Source organism: Choloepus didactylus, chromosome 5 (genome assembly GCF_015220235.1).
Source record: "Choloepus didactylus isolate mChoDid1 chromosome 5, mChoDid1.pri, whole genome shotgun sequence".
NCBI classification, from domain to species: Eukaryota; Metazoa; Chordata; class Mammalia; order Pilosa; family Megalonychidae; genus Choloepus; species Choloepus didactylus.
The window spans coordinates 125,708,834-125,733,197 of NC_051311.1; the positions used below are offsets into that span (position 1 = coordinate 125,708,834).

At 38.2% G+C, this 24,364-nt stretch overlaps 1 protein-coding gene across 3 annotated transcripts in view; it reads left to right on the top strand.

The window, feature by feature from the left end:
* LRRC72 (leucine rich repeat containing 72) overlaps positions 1-24,364 on the top strand; it is an 81,983-nt gene that overhangs the window by 42,395 nt on the left and 15,224 nt on the right. The gene's annotated exons all lie outside the window — the stretch shown is intronic.

Below are 24,364 nucleotides of genomic sequence, written 5' to 3' on the forward strand. Positions count from 1 at the left end.
TGAATCTGTAGATGAGTTTGGGTAGAATTGACATCTTAATGACATTTAGTCTTCCTATCCATGAACATGGAATATTTTTCCATCTTTTAAGGTCCCCTTCTATTTCTTTTAGTAGAGTTATGTAGTTTTCTTTGTATAGGTCTTTTACATCTTTGGTTAAGTTTATTCCTAGGTACTTGATTTTTTAGTTGCTATTGAAAATGGTATCTTTTTCTTGAGTGTCTCTTCAGTTTGTTCATTTCTAGCATATAGAAACATTACTGACTTATGTGCATTAACCTTGTATCCCGCTACTTTGCTAAATTTGTTTATTAGCTCTAGTAGCTGTATCGTCGATTTCTCAGGGTTTTCTAGATATAAGATCATATCATCTGCAAACAATGACAGTTTTACTTCTTCTTTTCCAATTTGGATGCCTTTTATTTCTTTGTCTTGCCGGATTGCCCTGGTTAGCACTTCCAGCACAATGTTGAATAACAGTGGTGACAGCGGGCATCCTTGTCTTGTTCCTGATCTTAGAGGGAAGGCTTTCAGTCTCTAACCATTGAGTACTATGCTGGCTGTGGGTTTTTCATATATGCTCTTTATCATGTTGAGGAAGTTTCCTTCAATTCCTACCTTTTGAAGTGTTTTTATCAAAAAGGGATGTTGGATTTTGTCAAATGCTTTTTCAGCATCTATTGAGATGATCAATTGATTTTTCCCTTTTGACTTGTTAATGTGTTGTAATACATTGATTGATTTTCTTATGTTGAACCATCCTTGCATGCCTGGAATAAACCCCACTTGGTCATGGGGTATGATTTTTTTAATGTGTCTTTGGATTCGATTTGCAAGTATTTTGTTGAGGATTTTTGCATCTATATTCATTAGGGAGATTGGCCGGTAGTTTTCCTTTTTTGTAACATCTTTGCCTGGTTTTGGTATTAGATTGATGTTAGCTTCATAAAATGAGTTAGGTAGTGTTCCATTTTCTTCAATGTTTTGAAAGAGTTTGAGTAAGATTGGTGTCAGTTCTTTCTGGAAAGTTTGGTAGAATTCCCCTGTGAAGCCATCTGGCCCTGGGCATTTATTTGTGGGAAGATTTTTGATGACTGATTGGATCTCTTTGCTTGTGATGGGTTGGTTGAGGTCTTCTATTTCTTCTCTGGTCAGTCTAGGTTGTTCATATGTTTCCAGGAAATTGTCCATTTCCTCTACATTATCCAGTTTGTTGACATACAGTTGTTCATAGTATCCTCTTATAATTTTTTTAATTTCTTCAGGATCTGCAGATATGTTACCTTTTTCATTCATTATTTTGTTTATATGGGTCTTCTCTCTTTTTGATTTTGTCAGTCTAGCTGGGGCTTGTCAATCTTGTTGATCTTCTCAAAGAACCAACTTTTGGTGATATTTATCCTCTCTATTGTTTTTTTGTTCTCTATGTCATTTATTTCTGCTTTAATCCTTGTTATTTCTTTTCCTGTACTTGGTTTAGGATTGGTTTGCTGTTCATTTTCTAGCTTCTTCAGTTGATCCATTAGTTCTTTGATTTTGGCTCTTTCTTCCTTTTTAATATATGCGTTTAGTGCTATAAATTTCCGCCTTAGCACTGCTTTTGCTGCATCCCATAGGTTTTAGTATGTTGTGTTCTCATTTTCATTCGTCTGTATATATTTAGCAATTTCTCTTGCTATTTCTTCTTTAACCCACTGATTGTTTAGGAGTGTGTTGTTTAACCTCCAGGTATTTGTGAATTTTCTAAGTCTCTGATGGTGATTGACTTCTAATTGTATTCCATTGTGGTCAGAGAATGTGCTTTGAATAATTTCAATCTTTTTAAATTTATTGAGGCTTGTTTTATGTCCCAGCATATGATCTATTCTGGAGAAAGTTCCATGAGCACTAGAAAAGTATGTGTATCCTGGTGATTTGGGATGTAATGTCCTGTATATGTCTGTTAAATCTAATTCATTTATCAGATTGTTTAGGTTTTCAATTTCCTTATTGGTCTTCTGTCTGGTTGATCTATCTATAGGAGAGAGTGATGTGTTGAAGTCTCCCACAATTATTGTGGAAACATCAATTGCTTCCTTTAGTTTTGCCAGTGTTTCTCTCATGTATTTTGTGGCACCTTGGTTGGGTGCATAGACATTTACGATTGTTATTTCTTCTTGCTGAATTGCCCCTTTTATTAGTACGTAGTGGCCTTCTTTGTCTCTCAAAACATCCCTGCATTTGAAGTCTATTTTATCTGAGATTAATATTGCTACACCTGCTTTCTTTTGGCTGTAGCTTGCATGAAATATTTTTTTCCATCCTTTCACTTTCAGTTTCTTTGTGTCCCTGTGTCTAAGATGAGTCTCTTGTATGCAACATATTGATGGTTCATTTTTTTTGATCCATTCTGCGAATCTGTATCTTTTAATTGGGGAGTTTAATCCATTTACATTCAACGTTATAACCGTGAAGGCATTTCTTGAATCAGCCATCTTATCCTTTGGTTTATGTTTGTCATATTTTTCCCCTCTGTCTATTAATATCCTTTATTGTACCCATACCGAATCTCTTTAGTACTGAACCTTTCTCCAAGTCTCTCTGTCCTTTCTTTGTTTCTCTGTCTGTAGGGCTCCCTTGAGTATCTCCAGTAGGGCAGGTCTCTTGTTAGCAAATTCTCTCAGCATTTGTTTGTCTGTGAAAAATTTAAGCTCTCCCTGAAATTTGAAGGAGAGCTTTGCTGGATAAAGTATTCTTGGCTGGAAATTTTTCTCACTCAGAATTTTAAATATATCGTGCCACTGCCTTCTTGCCTCCATGGTGGCTGCTGAGTAGTCACTACTTAGTCTTATGCTGTTTCCTTTGTATGTGGTGAATTGCTTTTCTCGCTGCTTTCAGAACTTGCTCCTTCTCTTCTGTGTTTGATAGTGTGATCAGTATATGTCTCGGAGTGGGTTTATTTGGATTTATTCTATTTGGAGTTCGCTGAGCATTTATGATTTGTGTATTTATGTTGTTTAGATGATTTGGGAAGTTTTCCCCAGCAATTTTTTTGAATACTCTTCCTAGACCTTTACCCTTTTCTTCCCCTTCTGGGACACCAATGAGTCTTATATTCGGACGTTTCATATTATCTATCATATCCCTGAGGTCCATTTTGATTTTTTCAATTTTTTTCCCCATTCTTTCTTTTATGCTGTCATTTTCCATTCTGTCATCTTTGAGGTCACTGATTCGTTGTTCAACTTCCTCTAGTCTTGTACTATGAGTGTCCAGAATCTTTGTAATTTGGTCAACAGTTTCTTTAATTTCCATAAGGTCATCCATTTTTTTATTTAGTCTTGCAATGTCTTCTTTATGCTCTTCTAGGGTCTTCTTGATTTCCTTTATCTCCCGTACTATGGTCTCATTGTTCATCTTTAGTTCTTTGAGTAGTTGCTCTAGGTACTGTGTCTCTTCTGGTCTTTTGATTTGGGTGCTTGGGCTTGGGTTATCCATAATCGTCTGGTTTTTTCATATGCTTTATAATTTTCTGTTGTTTTTGGCCTCGTGGCATTTGCTGAACTTGATAGGGTTCTTTTAGGATTTGTAGACCAATTGAAGTCCTTATCTCTAATTTATCAGATCTACAGCTTCGTGGAGTACACTTTCTCTAACTAACCAGCAGGTGGCGTCCACGAGCCACCTGTTCTCCACAAGCCAGTTCTCCCCTGCTTAGCCTTTTTGGTGAGTGGGGGAGTGAGTCTTGTGGGGTCCAATTGGTGTACCAAGCTTGCGTGTGTAGTTGGTGTTGCCTGCCCTGTATATGGGGCGTGTTTCTGGGCAGTCAGGGAGGGGGGGGTGGCTCTAACAATCAAATCTCCCTGGTGATCCTAGAGTTTTAAAGCTGCTGCAATAGTCTAATCCTTCAGTTCAGTCCTGCCACAGTTTGTCTCTGCCACTGACCCACAAGTCCTTGGTATTGGCGTATGGCTCCTGAGACTTGCAAGTGGGCCCCTCTTCCACGCCGTGCACCCTGGGTCCTCTGTTGAGGGATGACTGTGCTATGTCACAGGTGAGTGCCGTACCCCCAGGGCAGTTCTGGGCTGCTGGGCTGTGTAGGGAGGCTCCCAGTCTGCTCAAATGATGGCTGAATGGGGCTTTGTTAATTCACACTGCTCTACCTTCCCAACTCTGGGACAATCAGCTGAGGTTGCAGGGAAGGCTAATGTCCACGCCCAGTTTTGTGGTGTGTGCCTGTTATTTGAAGCACTTCCGTCACACTGGGTTGCCTGGGGAAGTTCTGGGCTATGGGGCTGGCGATGGGCAGGAGTGTTTCCTGTCCACCAGGATGATGGCTGTGAGCGGACACCCCCCTTTTCTTGGGAAGTTGTGGTGTTTAGTGAATTTTCTCAGCCACTGGATTATTGCGTTTTGTCTCAGAGCTCTCCTAGTTCTGCTCTTGACTTGACCTGCCCAAATAGCAAGTCTTTGAAGCTTTCTGTATTGGGCTTCTTAGAGTAATTGTTTTAGAAAAAGAAAAAAGGATTAAAAAAAAACAAAAAACAAACAAACAAACAAACAAAAAAAAAACGGGCCCTCCTCAGAGATCTAATGGGTTATTGAAATGCTAAGAGACAAAGCAACCAGGGCCATTAAGGAAAGGTCCACAGGGCAGAGAGATCAGCTTTTCTTCAGGATTTGCATATGCGCCTCACGGCCCTTACCCTTTCTATGTTCACCAGAACTCCAAAAATCCTCCGCTTTTATTTTGGAGTTTTTCGTGTTGTTTTTTTTCTATGCCTGTCTCCTCTCTGCTGGGCTGGCTGCTCTCAGATTCTCTGGTGTCTGGTCTCAGTCTATCTATGGTTGGAGTTTGAATCAGTAGAATGAGTTTCCGATAAGGGCTGCCACTGCAGTTCTCCCTTCTCCTTCCCGGAGCTGACAGCCCCTCCTCTCCCGGGACTGAGCCTGGCAGGGAGGGGCGCGGGTCCCCTGGCCGCAAAAACTTACAGATTTCGCTGATCTCAGCAGTTCCACGTTTTCATGAGTGTTGTATGAAGTATGCCCAAAGTCAGATTGCTCTGTGGTGTCCAGTCCACGCAGTTCCTGGCTTTCTACCTACTTTCCTGGAGGAGTAACTAAAACATACAGCTCACCAGTCTGCCATCTTGCCCTGCCTCTTGGTCGTTTTATTTTATCTATCATATCCCTGAGATCCATTTGATTTTTTTCAATTTTTTCTCCATTCTTTCTTTTGTTCTTTCATTTTCTGTTCTGTGGACTTCTAGGACACTGAGACATTGTTCAACTTCCTCTAATCTTGTACTGTGAATATCCAGAGTCTTTTTAATTTGGCCAACAGTTTCTTTTATTTCCATAAGATCTTCTATTTTTTTATTTACTCTTGCAATGTCTTCTTTATGCTCTTCTAGGGTCTTCTTTATGTCCCTTATATCCTGGGCCATGGTCTTCTTGATGTTCTTTAAATCCTTTGCCATGTTTTCATTCCTTGATTGTAGTTCTTTGATTAATTCTGCCAAGTACTGAGTTTCTTCTGATATCTTGATTTGTGTGTTTGGAGTTGGATTCTCCATATCGTCTGGTTTTATCATATGCATTAAGATTTTCTGTTGTTTTTGGCCTCTTGGCATTTGTTTTGTTTGATAGGGTTCTTTCAAGTTGTAAAAAAAAAAGGATATCGATCTAATTTTTCAGAAACACAGTTTGGTGACATACACTTTCTCTAACCAGCAGGTGGCGTCTGTGAGTCATCTATACCCCTCAAGTTCTCAACCTTGTTCCCGCAGTGTGTGGGGAAATGATTCTTGTGGGTTTCAGCTGGAGAACTCAGTTTGGGTGTGTTGCTGGAGCCGTCCGCCCTGAATGTGGGGCGTGTGTACAGGTGGCCAGGGAGGAAGGGTCGTTTTAATATTCAAATCCCCCAGGTTTCCGGAGATTCAAGGCCACTGCAAGAGTCTAAGCCTTCATTTCAGTTCAGCCCCAGACCCTCTCTCTCGCTGTCCCACAAACCACCAGACTTGGTGTAGCGTCCCTGGGTTCTCTGAGCGGGTCCCCCCCTCCCAGCCACGATCCTCCAGGAGCTCAGCCAAGGGAATGCCATGCTACGTCACCAGTGCATGCCGTCCCTCAAGGGAAGCCCCAGGCCACCGGGCCGTGCAGTGGCGCTCTCAGCCTGAAGCAAAAATGGCCAAACGGGGCCTCTCAACCCCCTCCTCCTTGCACAGTTCCTCCTTCCCAGATCCAGGACAACTGTCAGGGCTCTGGGCTGTGGGCATGGCTCCGGGCAGGAGTTTATCCAGCCCTCCAAGGAGCCAGCTGTGAGCCGCGGGGTTTCTTTCAGCTTCCGGCTCTCCCCTTCATTCCCCTGGCCCTGAGGGTATCTGCAGTGGACTGTCCTCCAGGCCAGACACCGAGAGGCCAGCCCAGCCCCCTCTTGCTGTGTTTTACTGCGTGGTACCCACTCTAGCAACTGCAGCCGCTCCTGGGTTTTTCCCTTTTTTCTTTTTTAAAGAGCCAGTCAGTCTCCAAATGCCAAGCCCTGACTTCCCCACAATGGCGCGCAGCTGCGGGTCTTCCAGCCAGCTTACTCACTCGTTTCAGAATGCAGACTCCCTGTTTCACCAAGTATATGGCCCCTGTGATACTAGCAGAACTCGTCCAGCTGACGCATCGCTGTAACCAATATTCTGGGTCACTTTCTGGTTTTTATCTAGTGTTCTTCACGGAGGTGTTTTTTGCCCTGTCTCACCTAGCTGCCATCTTAGTTTCTCCCTATAGTTACCTTTAAAGGAGGTCTTTCTTTATCCCACTCAATCCGCTGTCTAGTATTCTTTCCTTTCCATCTGAAGAACTCCTTTTAAGATTATTGCAGGGTACATCTAGTGGCAATGAACTCCTTTAGCTTATGCTTATCTAGGAATGTCTTAATCTCTTCCTCATTTTTGAAATATAGTCTTGCCTAATATACAGTTCTTATTTGCCAATTGTTTTCTTTCAGCACTTTAAATTTCATGTCCTCCACTGCCTTCTTGCTAACATGGTTTCTGATGAGAAGTCACCACTTAATCTTATCAAGACCCCTTGTTGTTTTTTCCTTGCAGCTTTTAGAACTCTCTACTTGACATTGAAAAGTTTGAATACTATGTGGCTGAGAATGGTTCTCTTTGAATCTATTGTGTTTGGAGTTTATTGAGCTTCTTGAATGTGCATATTCATGTTTATCATTAAATTTGGAAAGTTTTCTGCCAGTATTTTTTTGAATATTCCTTCTTCCCCCTTCTCTCTTTTTTCTATTTCCTGGATTCCTATAATATAAATATTACTATGTTTCATGACATCCCACAGGTCTTTTACTTTTTCATTTATTTCTGCTCCTCAACCTGGATTATTTCACTTGCCTTTTGTTCCAGTTTGCTAAAGCTGCCATTAAGCAAAATACAGAAATGGGTTGGCTTTTATAAAGGGGGGTTATTTGGTTACAAAATTACGGTCTGAAGGCCATAAAATGTTCAAGGTAAAGCATCAACAATGGGGTACCTTCACTGAAGGATGGCCGTTGGCATCTGGAAAACCTCTGTTAGCTCGGAAGGCACAAGGCTGGCATCCGCTTGCTCCCAGGTTGCATTTCAAAATGGTGTTCCCCAAAATGTTGCTCTTGGGGCATTTTGTCCTCTCTTAGCTGCAGCTCCTCTTCAAAACGTCACTCTCAGTTGCTCTCCAAAATGGCACTCACAGCTGCTCTGTGAACTCCTTTATATGACTCCAGTGATCCAATTAACACCCACCCTGAATGGGCAAGGTAACAACTCCGTGGAAATTATCCAATCAAACATTTTACTCACAATTGATTGAATCACATCTCCATGGAAACAAAGGATTCCAATCTAATCAACACTGATATGTCTTCCCCCACAAGATTGCATCAAAGATAATGGCATTTTGGGGGACATAATACATCCAAACTGGCACACCTTGTCTTCAGGATTCTTTCTTCTGCCAGCTCCAATCTGTTGTTGAAACCCTCTAGGGAATTTTTCATTTCAGTTTTGGTCCTTAACTCCAGTGTTTCTGTTTGGTGCTTTTTATTGAGATTCTAATATTGTTTGTCATTTTTTTCCTAATATTTTTAGTTCTTTCTCTTTGTTTTCCTTTATCTCCTTGAGCATATGGAGGATTTTTTTTTTCCAGTCTTTGTCTGATATGTCTAAAGTCTGGTCTTCTTCATTGATAGTTTATGGATTTTTATCTTGTTCTTTTGGATAGGCCATTATTTACATTTTCTTTATCTTGTAATCTTACATACTGTAAATTTTTATATTTCAAAGTATTAACTCTGGAATTTAGTCCCTGGGCTTTCTTTTACTTAAGTTTTTTTCCAGCTAGTTATTTGATGGTGATTTACATGAGTGCCAGGAACTAACAAAAACAAACAAAAGCAAAAAAAAAAAAAAAAAAAAAAAATCCTTCCACAGTCTTTGCAAATAAGTTCTGCATTAGCTGGTCCTTTCCTTCAGAGGCAAATGTGAAGTGCAGTGCCTCTCCATCTTTTTGAGCCAGGTCCTAGTCTTGTGCTTTCCAGTGGCCTTAGGAATTTCCCTGTTCACAGGAATTTGGATGCCACCTCTACTTCTTATGAAATAAAATAAACTATCTCCCCCTCTGTGTGTTCCATTGCATGACTTAAAGCAGGTAAACATTCACTGTGGGCTGCTTCAACTTGATTTTTTTCTTCACTGCTTTAGCTGTCAACAGTCTGCTTCTGCCTGTAAGGCACATTCTAGGAGGGCAAGCCAGAGATGGATTTACTGGTTCAGTCTTTCAGGATGCCACCTGATAGATTAGCATTATTCTTTTTTTTAACCAACTGAAAAATGGAAAACAAAAGTTCTTCTGGTATTAACCATAAGCATAAGTCTTGTAAGCTTGAAATAATTTCTAGCAGAACAAATGCCGTCAAGGATCAGGCAGCTAACAACTGAAATGGAAAGTGTGTATATACCACTTAAGGGCATTCAAGTTCAAAAATCCTTTAAACACTGCCAAAAATTATCCTGGGTCACAATTTGTGATTTCTGATTAGAAAAAGATGGAAATCATCAGACATGGCATAAGTAACTAACCTTTGGTTTCAGGGTGTGCTCCTTGGATTTGGACTGTTTGTCTGATGTTTAGTTGTGAAGGAAAGATCACATGCAAATGGTTGAAACATATCTCAAGACAGAGGTATAATTTATGATTTTTTTTTGGCTTTCTGGCAATGGACACTGTCCCACCTCCAACCAGTAATTGAATTTTCATGCAGTTGACTTGCTGATGTATGATATACATAGGAAAGGAATGCACACACTGTCAGCTGTTTTTCTTTTGCTTTTCAGAAGGGCTAGGAGGGCAGACAACAAAAGGCTGAATTCTCCTCTCTTCTTATATTTGGTTATTTATGTTCAACAAATAATATTATGTCTGAAATCATCATCACTTATTTTGTTCTTTCAGAAACAGTTATTTAGTTCATATAACTCTAAAAGGATATCATATCAGAAATAGATTTTAAGTAGTCATGGGGTAAGTGAATAAGCTAATGTCAGTTTTTCTATTGATCAATTAGGTGCTAAGTTACTTGAGTATCATACCCCATAAAAAATTAATCTCTTATTCAAGACCCAAAACTCTAATAGGCAAATGGCTGATAGGACCACATCAAAATTCATATGTAAAATTTTGATCCTGAGTTTTCTTTAAAATATAGATTACACTAAGTTGAGTACTAAGAAGTTACTATTCCAATGTAGAAAGGATATAGAATATTGTAATGAAAAACTTTGAAATTGCCATTACACATAAAAATTCAGAATTGTAATATTGTTAGGAATGATCTGAATTTGTGATAACGATTGTGTTTAACATTAGTGAATGTCTTAGACTACTATTTATTTAGGAACAAGTAAGACACAAAGCAGTAAATAAAGTGAACACATTCTCTCTTTTTTTGTTTATTCATTTATTCAGTCAACAGTATTTGTTGAGGTCCACGTATTGAACAATGCTTATTGTCCACTCAATATCCTTCTCTCCTTTTTCCTATGTAACAGGATCTAGATTTGAGTTTCAGTACATACCTCTCTTCATTTTACTCAGTAAAATTACCCCATGCCCAGTTTCAGTGGTGAATCTTGAGCTGTCTAAACGAATCATGATAAACTCATCCTTCTTGTGAGTGAGCCTTCAAGGAATGGGCATATAACCCAATTATGGTCATGGAGACATAAGGAGACATTTGCTGGGAGGCTTCTGGGAAAAGTTTCCTTCATCCTGAAAAAAGAGCACTGGAAGGGAGGCCCTTTGTTTCCTCTGGATGTTTTCTTGCCTGAATACGAAGCTGGGAGGAATCCTGCTACCAACCCCAACATTCAGAGACAGGCAGAGCCCAGAGAACCATAGAGATACCAAGACCAAAGCTCTCACAACATCTGGACTTTTTGTTATGTAAGATAATAAGATTTCTTGCTTTATGTGCCAGGTTTGGTTGAGCCTTGAGGTTACTTGGAGCCAAAAGCATCCTATCTGATATTTGTTCTATACTTGTATTAGGCTACTGAAAGAGTAGAATAATAAATGTGATGGTCCCTGCTCTAGTGATAAAATCAGGAGGGTGGAGAGAGTGGCAGTGTCTTTGGTGAGAGTTTGCATTTGCAAATTCCTTGGAGTGAGAGACATCAATAGTCTGGAAAAAATGAGTGTACAGTTGGTGTGTTTGGAGGCTCATATGCAACAGTGTGCACTTTTCCCAATTATTGTCTAGTGAGTGATAGAACTTGAGCTTCTGACCCTGGACAAGCTAATGAAATAGATACATGTTTGTTTCTAAGGACCTCTAATGACCCAATGTTTCTAGGTTTATTTGTGCAACTCTGGTTCCTTCATTATGCTGTCCAGGGCCTTGTTTCCTCCTCAGACTGCATAAATACTTAATAGTTCTATGTCTTCTCTCTTTCTGGGTCATCTTCCTTTAATTTTTCCTGATAGGAATAGTGGGAGACAGTGGATTGTAGGTACATATAACCAAGGTCTTCTCAAGACTTTTTTCCTTGTCTCGTCCTCCAGCTATTCTGACCAAGGGAATTTTAGATGCACAATTTCATCCTTTCAAACCTTTTCTGAGGAGTTGGGTCTGACTCAGACAAGTGATCTAAGTGATCTGAATTTTATACTACAATTTAGTATAGCATTTTGGCTCACTTCTTTGAAATTTTCTTTTACAAATGTTTAATAATAAGCTCTGCATTCATAATATTGGCGTCACGATGAAGCACCTGGAGGTACTAGTAGTACCTTGGCATATTTCATTTTGTTTCAGATTAGAATAAGAGTTTCATGAAGAACCTGAATAACGCCTTACCAAGTAACTGTCCTAAAATGGAATCCAGGTTTCTGCTGTGCAGCAAAAATCAGTTGTCAAATTGGACAAACCCAATTTAAATAAGAAAACCTTTTCTGACAAAATCATTCTTTAAAAATATCATCATTTTATGAGACAAAATAGTTTCAGTGGCTGAGAGATTTCAAATGGAGTCGAGAGGTCACTCTGGTGGACATTCTTATGCACTATATAGATAACACCTCTTAGGTTTTAATGTATTGGAATAGCTAGAAGTAAATACCTGAAACTACCAAACTCCAACCCAGCAGTCTGGACTCCTGAAGACAGTTATATAATAATGTAGATTACAAGGGGTGACAGTGTGATTGTGAAGACCTTGTGGATCACACCCCCTTTATCTAGTGTATGGATGAGTGGAGGAATGGGGATAAAAACTAAAGGACAAATGGGGTGGGATGGGGGGATGATTTGGGTGTTCTTTTTTCACTTTTATTTTTTATTCTTGTTCTGGTTCTTTCTGATGTAAGGAAAATGTTCAGAGATAGATTGTGGTAATGAACGCATAACTATGTTATCATACTGTGGACAGTGGATTGTATACCATGGATGATTGTATGGTGTGTGAATGTATTTCAATAAAACTGAATTTAATTAAAAAAAATCATCATTTTAAAAAATTTGAAATATTTATAATAACATTGCCCACACTGACAATATTTTCTAAATTTCTGTGTGTGGGGGGGGTTGTTTTAAAGACCAGCCAGGGTTTCCTTATATCAGAAGATGAGAAATAAGCTCATTTTTTGTATTTAAAAAGTTTTCTTTTGTAAACATTTTTCTTTTGTTGTGCCATTGGTTATACAAATTTTATGATAATTATAATTATCCATCAAATGAACACTTCTGTCATTTTTTTAAAGGAAAAAAATTCATAATCTGTTCTTAGGAAAGTAATGCTACCTACTTTGGTCAAATTCATGGTGTTTTATTCAGTTTGATTCTGGCACATTCTCAATAACCATTTCCAGAGAATGGTTTGAGTAGATTAAGTAAAATTGCTTTAAGAATGATACTAAGCTCATTCTTCTAGCCTGTTAAAATATGCTATTGTTTCCTATCTCCCAATCAGCACATAATGAGAATTTAGGAAATTACACAAGTTTAAATATTTAAAAAAGAAATATTGATATGCAAAGTTAGTAAAAAACAATTTGAAAATTAAAATGATTAGCTTTAATGTACCATCAATAAATATTTGATAAAAAATTCTCTAAATAACAGTACTTATTTCAGGTAGCTTTACAACATATTTTGCACCATGAATTTTTGTTGGCTCCTTCAGTCAGATTTATTTGTTTATTAAGTATGGGTATATATATTTATTTATTCATTTATGCCTACTACACTTTGTTCCAAAAATGGTTTGGAGCAGCAAAAGCCCCACGGTAGAGTAAAGATCTGTTAAGGAACAAAACAAACTAGCATGCATTCCATAAAATTTGGACTCTTCTGTGTTTTTGTTTTCTTGGGGCAACATTAATATATCCCTTATGTCAACTTCATTGAAAGACTTTTATTTTGTTGAATAATTAAAACCTCCTCAAAAAAAGTAATTAAATATAAATAAGGCTTCACTTCATGGTTGTAAAATTATAGCTATGTACAACATCTATCTATTAGTGATTTGAAATGATTTAGCCAAGAAATATAATCTATTTCTGAAAAGAAGCATATATAAAAACTTTAATAATGTGGTATAAAGAGGAGAAAACCTGAGAAGGAAAGAAAGTCTGTTCATATTAGATTAAAAAAAATAGCTATTTCTGATTATTTTTAAAGTGTGGGTTTCATTTTCAAACTGTAAATTATTTAAACTAAGATACAAATGAATGTATTGTTTTAATTTATTGGTAAAGAACCCCATAATAATGAACTTAAGAGTCCTAGAATTATATCAATTTTTTTTCTGTTGTCAATATATATTATTAAAAGTGTCCCCAACAAATATTTAGAGTTCTATGCAAACTGGTGAAAAATTACAATTTCAGTTTTCCAACGTACAATAGTACACCATTTTAATTCATACAAAATTGTAGAATTTTTCAGAATTTCACCATATTGTATTGTCACTGATCAATGGATCTTTGCCCAAAGGGTTTCTCAACCTCAGCTCTATTGACTTTTATAAATGAATAATTCATGGTTGTGGGTGCTGTCCTCTACATTGCAGGATATTTAGCTGCAAGAAAAAATTTAAAATCCTAATATTTTTCATAAACATAATATTTCCATTTTATCATGTAAATCACAAATAGTGTGTGACTGATCATCAATTAAAAATTTGAGGAGTGTTAATTGTTAATATATTGCTTCATGTTTTACTTTACTATTCATTTGAAAATGTCAATTTCTTATTTGACATCTTACCTAGCCTGCCAAATTGAGCTTTTCTTTGTTTGGGTACTAGTTTAGGTGCCAGAAGTTCACATAATGGAAGTCCATTTTGGCTGATGTAAGCAAAAAAAAAAAAAAAAAAAAAATTATATATAATTTATATATATATAAAATTGCCCCCTACAAATATTTAGAGTTCTATGTAAATTTGTGAAAAATTAAAATTCCAGTTTTCAAACATACAATAGTGTACCATTAAAGGCAACCTTCAATGCCTGTAAGTGATCTTTTGTTATCTATGTATATAAAAGATATTGGATAGATATTAAGTAGCTTGAGAACCAAGCTCAGAAAATTCTCGGGATCGAAGGGAGCCATGGTCAAAACCATCCACGCAAAAGGTTTCCACAGACACTGTTGACCTGTCAATCAACAATGAAAGCCGCAGCTTGGGCTCTCACTGTCCCTGTTATCAGCATGGCCTCTGGACATCCCCACCAGCACCCATCCCATGGAAAATGAGTGTTGCTGCCTCTATCTGTGCCACCACCAGAATTAACTCCCACCTGTTTCTTCTTCCATGAATTACTAGATCCTGATTCAAACTTCCAGATTTGGACTGGCTTAGCCTGGGTCATGTGTGCATGCCCTAGCTGCCAGGAAGTTTGGTAAAGCAAATACCTTACCTTTTCTGCTTCTCTAACATGGAGGTGGGTCTGACTTTTACCAAGACTCATAAGATGGAGAATTCCTTGAATTGTGGAGAGAAGGTTTAGATGCTGGGCAGCCAAAAAATAATGTCAAGTGTCTACCGAATTTTATTAGATAATTTTTAGAACGGTGAAAACAAAGGAATAGTGCAAATATTACCATTAGTGATAACTAAGAGAACCTGACACTGAGTAATTTCAGTACTTAAAAAATAGATGTGGGACTAAAAGCAAAGGGCAAGGGTACAGTTATGGTTTTGTTACTAACCAGTTGACAATGTTTAGCAATCACATAATCTCTCTAGAGCCTTTTTCCTCTTATGTATTATGAGGTATTTATTATCCATGACAACTGTTTTAAGAGTTGTCATGAAAAATAAGCTGGCAAATATGAAGCACTGACCATCGAGACTGGCACACAGTAGGCACAGAATATTGTGGTAGTTTGAATTATGTACCTCAATGAAAGATATGTACTTAATCTTAATCTGCATTCCTGTGGATGTGTTCTCATGCAAATAAGACCTTTTGGAGACATTTTTAGTTAAGGTTTGGCCTAACTGAATCAGGGTGGAACTTAATCCCTATTATTGGAGTCTTTTATAAGTAGAAGAATTTCAGACACAGTTATTCAGAGAAGCCCACACAGGAAGAAGCCAGAAATCAGAGGAAACTGGAAGAGCAGACACAGGGGGAGAGAGAGAGCCCCATGTGACGGGAGGCAGATATAAACGCCAGGGAACACCGAGGATTGCAGCAAGCCAGCACCAGAATTCCGCAGACTTTGGGGTGAAAGCATTGCCTTGCCAATGCCTTGATCTTGGACTTCTAGCCAAACCACGAGCTAATAAATGTTTAAGCCAACCCACGGTATGGTATTTGTCATAGCAGCCTAGAAAACTAAGGTAAATATTAAGGCTCCACCTCCTCACTCATTTTTAAATTTGTTTTTGTTCTAATCAACTTTATGTGCATGTAATAATAGCTTAAAAAATTAGGTAGTTTTTCTTTTTTTTTTGCAAATTCTCTTTGTTATAAATTTCTAGGCATATGCATCTAACTTAAAAATGCAGGATCATTCATATAATCACAAAACCTTTTTTTTTTTTTTTTCAGCTGGAGGGGGTAGGAATGCAATTTTTTTTTAATATTCATTTTATTGAGATATATTCACATACCACGCAGTCATACAAAACAAATCATACATTCGATTGTTCACAGTACCATTACATAGTTGTACATTCATCACCAAAATCAATATCTGACACCTTCATTACCACACACTCAAAAAATGACAAGAATAATAATTAAAGTGAAAAAGAGCAATTAAAGTAAAAAAGAACACTTGTAAACATTGTTTACAAGTTAACAATAGTCCCCACACCTCACACCCATTTGCCATCCCTGAGATAGGGCAACTTTCAATGCCTGTAAGTGATCTTTTGTTACTTAACAGCATTTCCCTAAATCACATTCTGATATTACTGCTATGCCTGGATTTTTCTCATTTAGGCAGTAGCTACTGACTTCTCACTAAGGAAGATGAGGATTTTGTTCTTTTTCTTTCCTCCAGCCACTTCTTCCACACGCATGCCTACTTTCCATTCCCTATCCTCCCAAAGTAGTTACACTGTGATTTTGGTTAAATCATTAGTCACTGTTTACATTATTATGACAGTGCACACTATTCAGAACTAAATCATGTATTAAACTTATTTTCCTTTCTTGGATTTCTTCCTGATCCCCAGAGTTAATATTTGATTTTTAAAATTTGCTTTTTATCTGCTGTTATCACTTATTCAACCCAAACTCCCTGCAAATCTATTCAATTAATTTCTCTTTCTTAAATAAGTCTGTGCAGGACCTTCTGACTTGCTCCAATTTGGACTGTTTGCCTTGTGTGTCTTTGCACAAATTCCATCTCCCTTCACCACTATCCTGGGAATTCCCTTGGCCTCTTGTTTCTCAGAGTATCACATCTTTTTTTCTCACTTATTCCCTTGCTTTGATGGAGTACATTTTCCAGTGACTTCCTGAGAAAGGGGTATGAGTGGTAAAATTTTTAAGTAGCAGGAATAGCAATTGTGTTCATTTTGAGTGTCATATTTGGACCAATATTTTGCCTTGTTTGGCTGATAGAATTCTAGGTTGCTGATAAGGCATATCTCCATTGTCTACTACTTATCAGTGTGGTGGTTGAGGAGTTAAAGCCATGCTGAGTCCTGATCCTTTGTATGTGGCCTGAGTGTGTGTGTTCCTGTCTGGAAACCTGTAGATCTTATCATTGTCCTTGGTGTTCTGACATTTCGTAATGATGTGCCTTGGAGTGGTTCTATTTTTATTCATTGTGCTGAGCTTGGGAATTTGCAATTGGGAAAGTCATGTCTTTCATTTTTGAGAAATTTTCTTGAAGTATTTTGTTAGCTTCTTCCTCTTCACTATTCTCTCTTTCTGGAACTCCTACTATGCGAATATTGAACTACTGCCCTGGTGCTTTAATTTTCTTACATTTTCTCTCTTATTTTCTATTTCTTTGTCAAGAGCAAGTGCACTTACTTGTATATGCGGTTACTTAGTGCTATTGTTGGGTAGTTCTTTTAGTTTGGATTGATTGGTAACTGTATTAATTTCTTAGAGCTGCCATAACAAAGTACCACAAAGTAGGTGGCTAAAACAGCAAAAATACATTGTATATACAGTTCTGGAAGCTAGAAATCTGAAATCAGGGTGTCAACAGGGCCATGCCTCCTCTTAAACCTGTAGGGGTTTCTAGCTTCTGGTGTTTGCTGGCAAATCCTTGGCATTTCTTGTCTTGAAGTTGCATCACTACAGTCTCTGCTTGTATCTACATGGCCTTCTTCTGTGCATGCATCTGTGTTCAGATTTCCTTCTTGTAAGGACACCAGGGATTAGGATGCTCCTTAATTCAATTTGACATCATCTTGATTATGCCCTATTTCCCAATAAAATCACATTCACTGGACCCTGGGTTAGGATTTGAACACATCTGTTGGGAGGACACCAATTCAACCCATATCAGAAGCATTTGCATCTGTTTATGTTCTGTTGGTATGTCTTGAGAAGCAAATGAAAACACCTTTTACGGCATTGGGCAAGGATAGGACAGTGTCTGGGACCCAAAGTCAGCCTGAAGTAGGGCAGCCAGGTTAGAGCCTACTGTTGAGAGGAACCAAGATCATCTGAGAAATCAAGATTACATCATCCAAAAAGAGCAACTCAAGTCAGTGGCTCAAGCTGGTTCTGGGAATGAGTTGGGCTGGAGGGCTCAGCTTCCTGCCTTTCACATTAGTAAAGTAGAGTGGTTTCCAGCAGGGATTCTGGAGTCATTGTCAAATCCCAGTTCCACCAAATACTATGTAATCCGGGGCCAGTTATTTAACTTTCTTTTTTTTTTTTTTTAATTTTGAAATAAGTTCAAAGTTACATGAATAGTTGCAAAAACAATACTAGCCCCATACAAAGAATTCCATCATACCCTGACTCCCCTCCCCCGATAGCTCAGTCCACCAACTTTAACATGCTGTCACATCACTATTTCTTTCCCTCCCTCCCTATCTATCATCCATCATATATTTCTGTGTCTTCTGAATATATGAGAGTTAGCTGCATACATCCTTGAACATACACTATAATTCACGTATGCACTTCCCATGAACAAGAACATTCTTTTATGTAATTCCATTAAGCACAGCTAAGAAGTATAAGAGATTCAACAATGATACAATGCTTACATTCTATATTTCCTTTTCCTTATGTCTCAACTGTGTCCCTTCGAGCCACCTGTCCTCCACCCTCCAATCCCATCCAAGTTCATCCTTAGCATTCAATTGTCGTCTAGTTAGACTGTCTTTTTTTTTTTTTTTCTTTTTTCAATTGTGGAAACATGTATACAGCCTAAATCTTCCCATTCCACCCCCTCCCTAGCATTCCATTAGTGGGATTAATCACATTGAGAATGTTGTAATGCTATCACCTTCCCACCATCCATTACTAGAAGTTTCCCTTCACCTCAAACAGCAACCCTACACTCCTTTCTTAACTTCCCATTGCCCCTTCCCCCATTTCTCTTAACCCAAACTCTACTTTTCATCTCTATGGTTATATTCTCTGATAATTTCTTTGTGTTTACTGTGGGGCTTAAAATTAACCTCTTAAATCCCTATCAATCTTGTTTTTCTTTGATACCACCTTCACTTCAATAGGGCACATAAACTATGTTCCTATACTCCTTCATTCCTCCACCTTTATATAGTTGTCTAAAATTACATATTTTACATTGAGTTCAAAACCATTGATTTGTCCTTAGAGTTTGTGTATTTTTTATCATGTAGGAAGTAAATAGTGGAGTCATAGTTCAAAAATTATTGATTTCTATTTGTATTCCATTATGTTTGGAGAATGTTCTTTAAGTATATTCAATTTTTTTTTTTTTTTTTTAATTTCTTGAGGCTTGTTTTATGTCCCAGTTTATGGTCCCTTCTGGGGAAAGATCTGTGATCACTAGAGAAAAATGAGTGTCCTGGTGATTTGGGATGTAAGGTACTATATATGTCTGTTAAAATTCTCTATATCTCTTTCTCCTTTCTTTGTCTGTCTGTTGGTAGGGCTTCCTTTAGAATCTGAAGTAGGGCAGGTCTTTTATTGGCAAAGTCTCTCAGCATTTGTTTGTGAAAAATTTAAGCTCTCCCTCAAATTTGAAGGAGAGTTTTGCTGGATATTCTTGGTGGGAAATTTTTCTCTCTCAGAATTTTAAATATGTCATGCCACTGCCTTCTTGCCTCCATAGTGGCCACTGAGTAGTCACTACTTAGTCTTATATTGTTTCCTTTGTATGTGGTAAATTGTTTTTCTCTTGCTGCTTTCAGAACTTGCTCCTTCTCTTCAGTATTTGAGAGTCTGATCAGAATATGTCTTGGGGTGGGTTTATTTGGATTTATTCTATTTGGAGTTCGCTGGGCATTTATGCTTTGTGTCTTTATATTGTATAGAAGGTTGGGGAAGTTTTCCCCAAAAATTTCTTTGAGTACTCTTTCTAGACCTTTATCCTTCTCTTCCCCTTCTGGGACACCAATGAGTCTTAAGTTTGGACGTTTTATTTTATCTGTCGTATCCCTGAGATCCATTTTGATCTTTTCAATTTTTTCCCCATTCTTTCTTTCGTTCTTTCATTTTCTGTTCTGTGGATTTCTAGGACATTGAGATGTTGTTCAGCTTCCTCTAGTCTTGTGAATATCCAGAGTCTTTTTAATTTGGCCAACAGTTTCTTTTGTTTCATAAGATCTTCTATTTTTTTATTTACTCTTGCAATGTCTTCTTTATGCTCTTCTAGGGTCTTTTTTATGGCGCTTATATCCTGGGCCATGGTCCTTTTGATGTCCTTTAAATCCTTTGCCATGTTTTTGTTCTTTGATTGTAGTTCTTTAATTAATTTTGCGACATATAACATTTCTTCCGAAATCTTGATTTGTGTGTTTGGAGCTGGATTCTCCATATCATCTGGTTTTATCATACGCATTAAGATTTTCTGTTGTTTTTGGCCCCTTGGCATTTGTTTTGCTTGATAGGGTTCTTTCAAGTTGTATCAAAAAAAAAGGGATATCGATCTAATTTTTCAGAGACACAGTTTGGTGATGTACACTTTCTCTAAGTAACCAGCAGATGGCGTCTGTGAGCCACCTATATCCCTCCAGACAACCTTTTTTCTCGTGTAGTGTGGGGAAATGATTCTTGTGTGTTCAGTTGGACAGCTCAGCCTGGGCGCGCCGCTGGAGTCACCCGCCCTGAATGTGGGGCACGCGCACGGGTGGCCAGGGAGGAAGGGCAGCTCTCTCTCGGTGTCCCATAAACCACCGGACTTGGCGTAGTGCCCCTGGGTTCTCCAAGAGAATCCCCCCTCCCAGCCGCGATCCTCCCTCAGCCTAGGGGGATGCCGTGCTACGTCATCAGTGTGTGCCGTCCCTCTAGGGAAGCCCTGGGCCGCTTCGCTGTGCCACGGGGCTCTCAGCTCATTTCAGAATGCAGAATGTGTGAGGCTTTCTTTACTGCAACGCCTTGTGGGCTGAGAGCAGCTGAGGTTTTCTTCACAGAGAGAGAGTGAGAGACAGAATATTTCCCCCGATTCTCCCAAGGTCAGTTGTCACCAAAAGCCTCTGTCTGCTTGTTGAGGATTCGCTGTCTGTATTGAGCTGTTAATATTAAAACCTCACTTGGAGCTGGGCTGAGAAAGTGCACGGTGTGGCTTCCGTGAGGGAGGGGCTCCCGGCTCTAGGTTCTCGGCTCTCAATGTGGGTCTGCAATTTGACTTACAGATTTTATGCTGTGATCTCAGGCATTCCTCCCAATTCATGTCGGTGGATGTTGAGTGTACAGTCACGTTTGTCTCCCCGCTACCATTCCAGGTTATTTACTGGTTTTTTGTTCATTTATGAATTGTTCTGGGGGAGACTAAGTCTTCCACTTCTTTCTATGCCGCCATCTTCCCAGAATCCTGTTTAACTTTCTTTACTACACTTGCCTCATCTTAAAATATGGCAATACTAGTACTCCTACTTCATCAGGTTATCAGCTTAGCTTATCAACTTGTTTGCCTAGTGTGTAGTGAAGCTACATCTTGTATTAATTGGAAGTGTCCAGAGATTATTGTATTTATTTTCTACTTTTTTCCCATTTCAAATATTTTTGCATGTAATTTATACATATTTTAGGAATATTAGGGTTATTGCTGAAATACAAAAAGAAAATTAATTTTTTGAATATTTTCCTTTACTCAGTCTAGTCATCTGATCTACTTCAAAATAGTTTCAAAATAATGTCTTCTGGATGGTTTACTGTATACAAAGGTTTCCCATAATTTGTAAGAAGAACCCAGTTGTGACGTATGTCAATATTTAGTTTAGGAGTCAGACAGACTAGGGTTTGAATCCTTGCTCTGCTACTCATGATCCCTGGACCTTGAGAAAGTTTCTTCTCTGAGCTTCAGTTTCCACTTAGGCAAACTGAGGATGAAACAAAACAACATGGGGCTATTTTAAGGACCATATTAAATAATGTCTGTGATAGCATCTTGCTCAGTATCTGGCTCATAATAAGTACTTAATAAATGTGACTCTCCTTTCCTTCCTTGGCTCTAAATCAGTAGTTCTCAACCAGAGAGATTTTGTCCCTGAAGGGAGGTTTTTGTCCCTGAAGGGGCATTTTGCAGTGTCTAAAGATGTTTTGATTGTCATGATTCGGAGAGGGGTTTGTTACTGGTATCTGGTTGTTAGAGGCCAGGGATGCTGCTAAACATCCTACAATTCACAGGATAGCCCCCCCACAACAAGAATTATCTGGTTCAAAAATGTCAGTAGTGCAAAGGTTAAAAAACTGTTCTAAAAGAATGACTCAATTTTTTTTTAGTTCAGTTTTATTGAGATACACCCACACACCACACAGTCATCCATGGTGCACAATCAACTGTCCACAGCACCATCCCATAGCCGCGCACTCATCACCCCAGTCCACTTCCAAACACCCTCCTTACACCAGAAAGAATCAGAATCAGAACAAAAAATAAAAATAAAATAAGAGCACCCAAATCACCCCTCCCATCCCACCCTATCCTTCATCCAGGTTTTGTCCCCATTTTTCCACTCATCCATCCATACACTGGACAAAGGGAGTGCGATCCACAGGGTCCTCATAATCACACTGGAATGACTCAATTTTAAATTTATGCTGGTATACTTTTCTCCCTTGTAGTTACCTGTAAGTGCTTCTGTGGTTCCCTGTCAGGGCTTTACCTTAAATGTTAGAGCTCCTTGCACTATAAAAAAGAATAATAATGCTAATAATAATAAATAATAATAGCTACCATTTATCAAGCACTTGCTATGTGCCAAGACTTGAGCAAATATATATGATTTTCAAATGTCACATTACGTATCAATCCTGGGGCAATCCTTACAATCAATACTGTATATTTTTAATTAAAATTGATAATCATAATAAAATTTTACTTTAATAAGGGCTCAATTATCAGGAAAATCATCATGTCTTCCAATTCTTGTTCCTAGATCTTGGCTTTTACAACCTCATACATTGCAGTTGTCTATTTAATCCTGTGAATTCTACCTTGGAACCATTTCTCAATTCCCTCCACTTTGCTCTTCTTCCACTGCCATTATTCTACTTTGGGCCACCATCAAATTCTCCTGAATTAGGGTATCACCTCCTTATTTATATGCTGTCATTACACTTACTATCTCATCTAGTCCATTTTCCAGCCTGCCTTTTTTTTTTTTTTTTTTTTTTTCCCTAAACTAAATTTGGGCAATAACATTCCTCTGCACATAATCTTTCAATAGTTCCCCAAGGACCTCAAGATCTGGTTTTGTCTCTTACCAGTCTATTCCTTTATATCCCCACCCCAACAAATAATGTAGTCTTAAAATACCAATAATCATGTCCCAAGGATTGCTCTTGAGAAAATGATAATTCTACCATTAAGATGAAACTATCAGGTTTATTAGAATTCTTCTTGTGTTAATGAGTAATGCAAGACAAATTAAAGCCTCAGCTAATTAGTAACGTTCAGTCAGTGTGTGGTCGGGCATGCAACTGGAAGAAAGAGAGAAGAAAAAATCATGGTTTCCACTGATGTTCTTTTCCTATGCTGATGTCAGGTGTGGCTATTATTAGAGTAGGGAGTGATGAGGGGAAGACTGGAAGGCAGTAAGTTGATGCCAGAAGGCCAGTAGGGAAAGTGGAAAAGAATAGGAAGCCAACTGGCACCCACACCTTCCTGCCTTGAATGCTTTCTCCTGCCTTTGGGAAGTATGGCTCCTTTCCTGACTTAACAAAAGCCATCTTGAAACTATTGGTGGTCCTCCTGCACAAGTGCTGACATAATTCAGTGGCAATCAGTCTGAAATAGTGAGATGAACGGCAATGTTGCAAATAGAAAGGGAAAATTTTAATCAGTTAAAGATACCAGTTTTCAAACCTTGGATACAAATCTAAAATGTACTTGTCTGAGATATGAGAGCAGTAAGAATAAAATTTCCAATAAATGCTCCTTAAGTTAGAGGGGTTGGCATCTGTTTATCTGAAATCTATTCACAAAAGACTAAATAGTTCTATTTAATTGGTAATCATAGTTCATTCCTCTGGTAAGCTTTTACACAAAATGCAAAACTAATTTACAATCGAGTATATATTTCTGCACATATAAAGCACTAAATACTTGATCAATAACTATTTCATGAGGGTCTTCTCTCTGCTGAATGGTCAAGGTATCATTCTAATATTTAATTCACCTGCTGATCTTAGACCCTACCTACCCCTCCTCTGTGACTGTACCAAGTCTCATCCTTGCAAACAAACAAATATATTAGCTTATATTAAGGTTATAGAGTTAATATTAAAATACATTAAGGTTATCATTACAGGGTACCAGAAACATTTTTTGAGATCTTTATTCACTTTCCAACTAGGCTAGGAATTCAATGCTTATAACATTTGCTTTTACTTCCTTCCTTTAATCTAGCTCAATGATTCTCAAACTTTGTGGGCATAAAGACATAATGTTTAGAGTTGAATGCCCCATATCATATATACAATACTGTATGGCTTATTTGAGAAATTTTAAAGATTGTTTTCAATTATTTCCCATTCATTTGCGCTGAATTTTCAAAATCTACCATAAAAGTAAGTGTGACTCCCCATATATTAGGAGAGTGGAGAAATGGGAAAGAGAAGATACTGAAAAATTATAGTTTCTTTCCTTTAGAAAGACACACAACTCTGTGATCACATGATCAGTTGTACAAGTCAGACTAAATGTTGAGGTAGTCAAGAAGATGGAGTTTCATGAGCATGGGGGTTATCAGAAAAGGTCCTG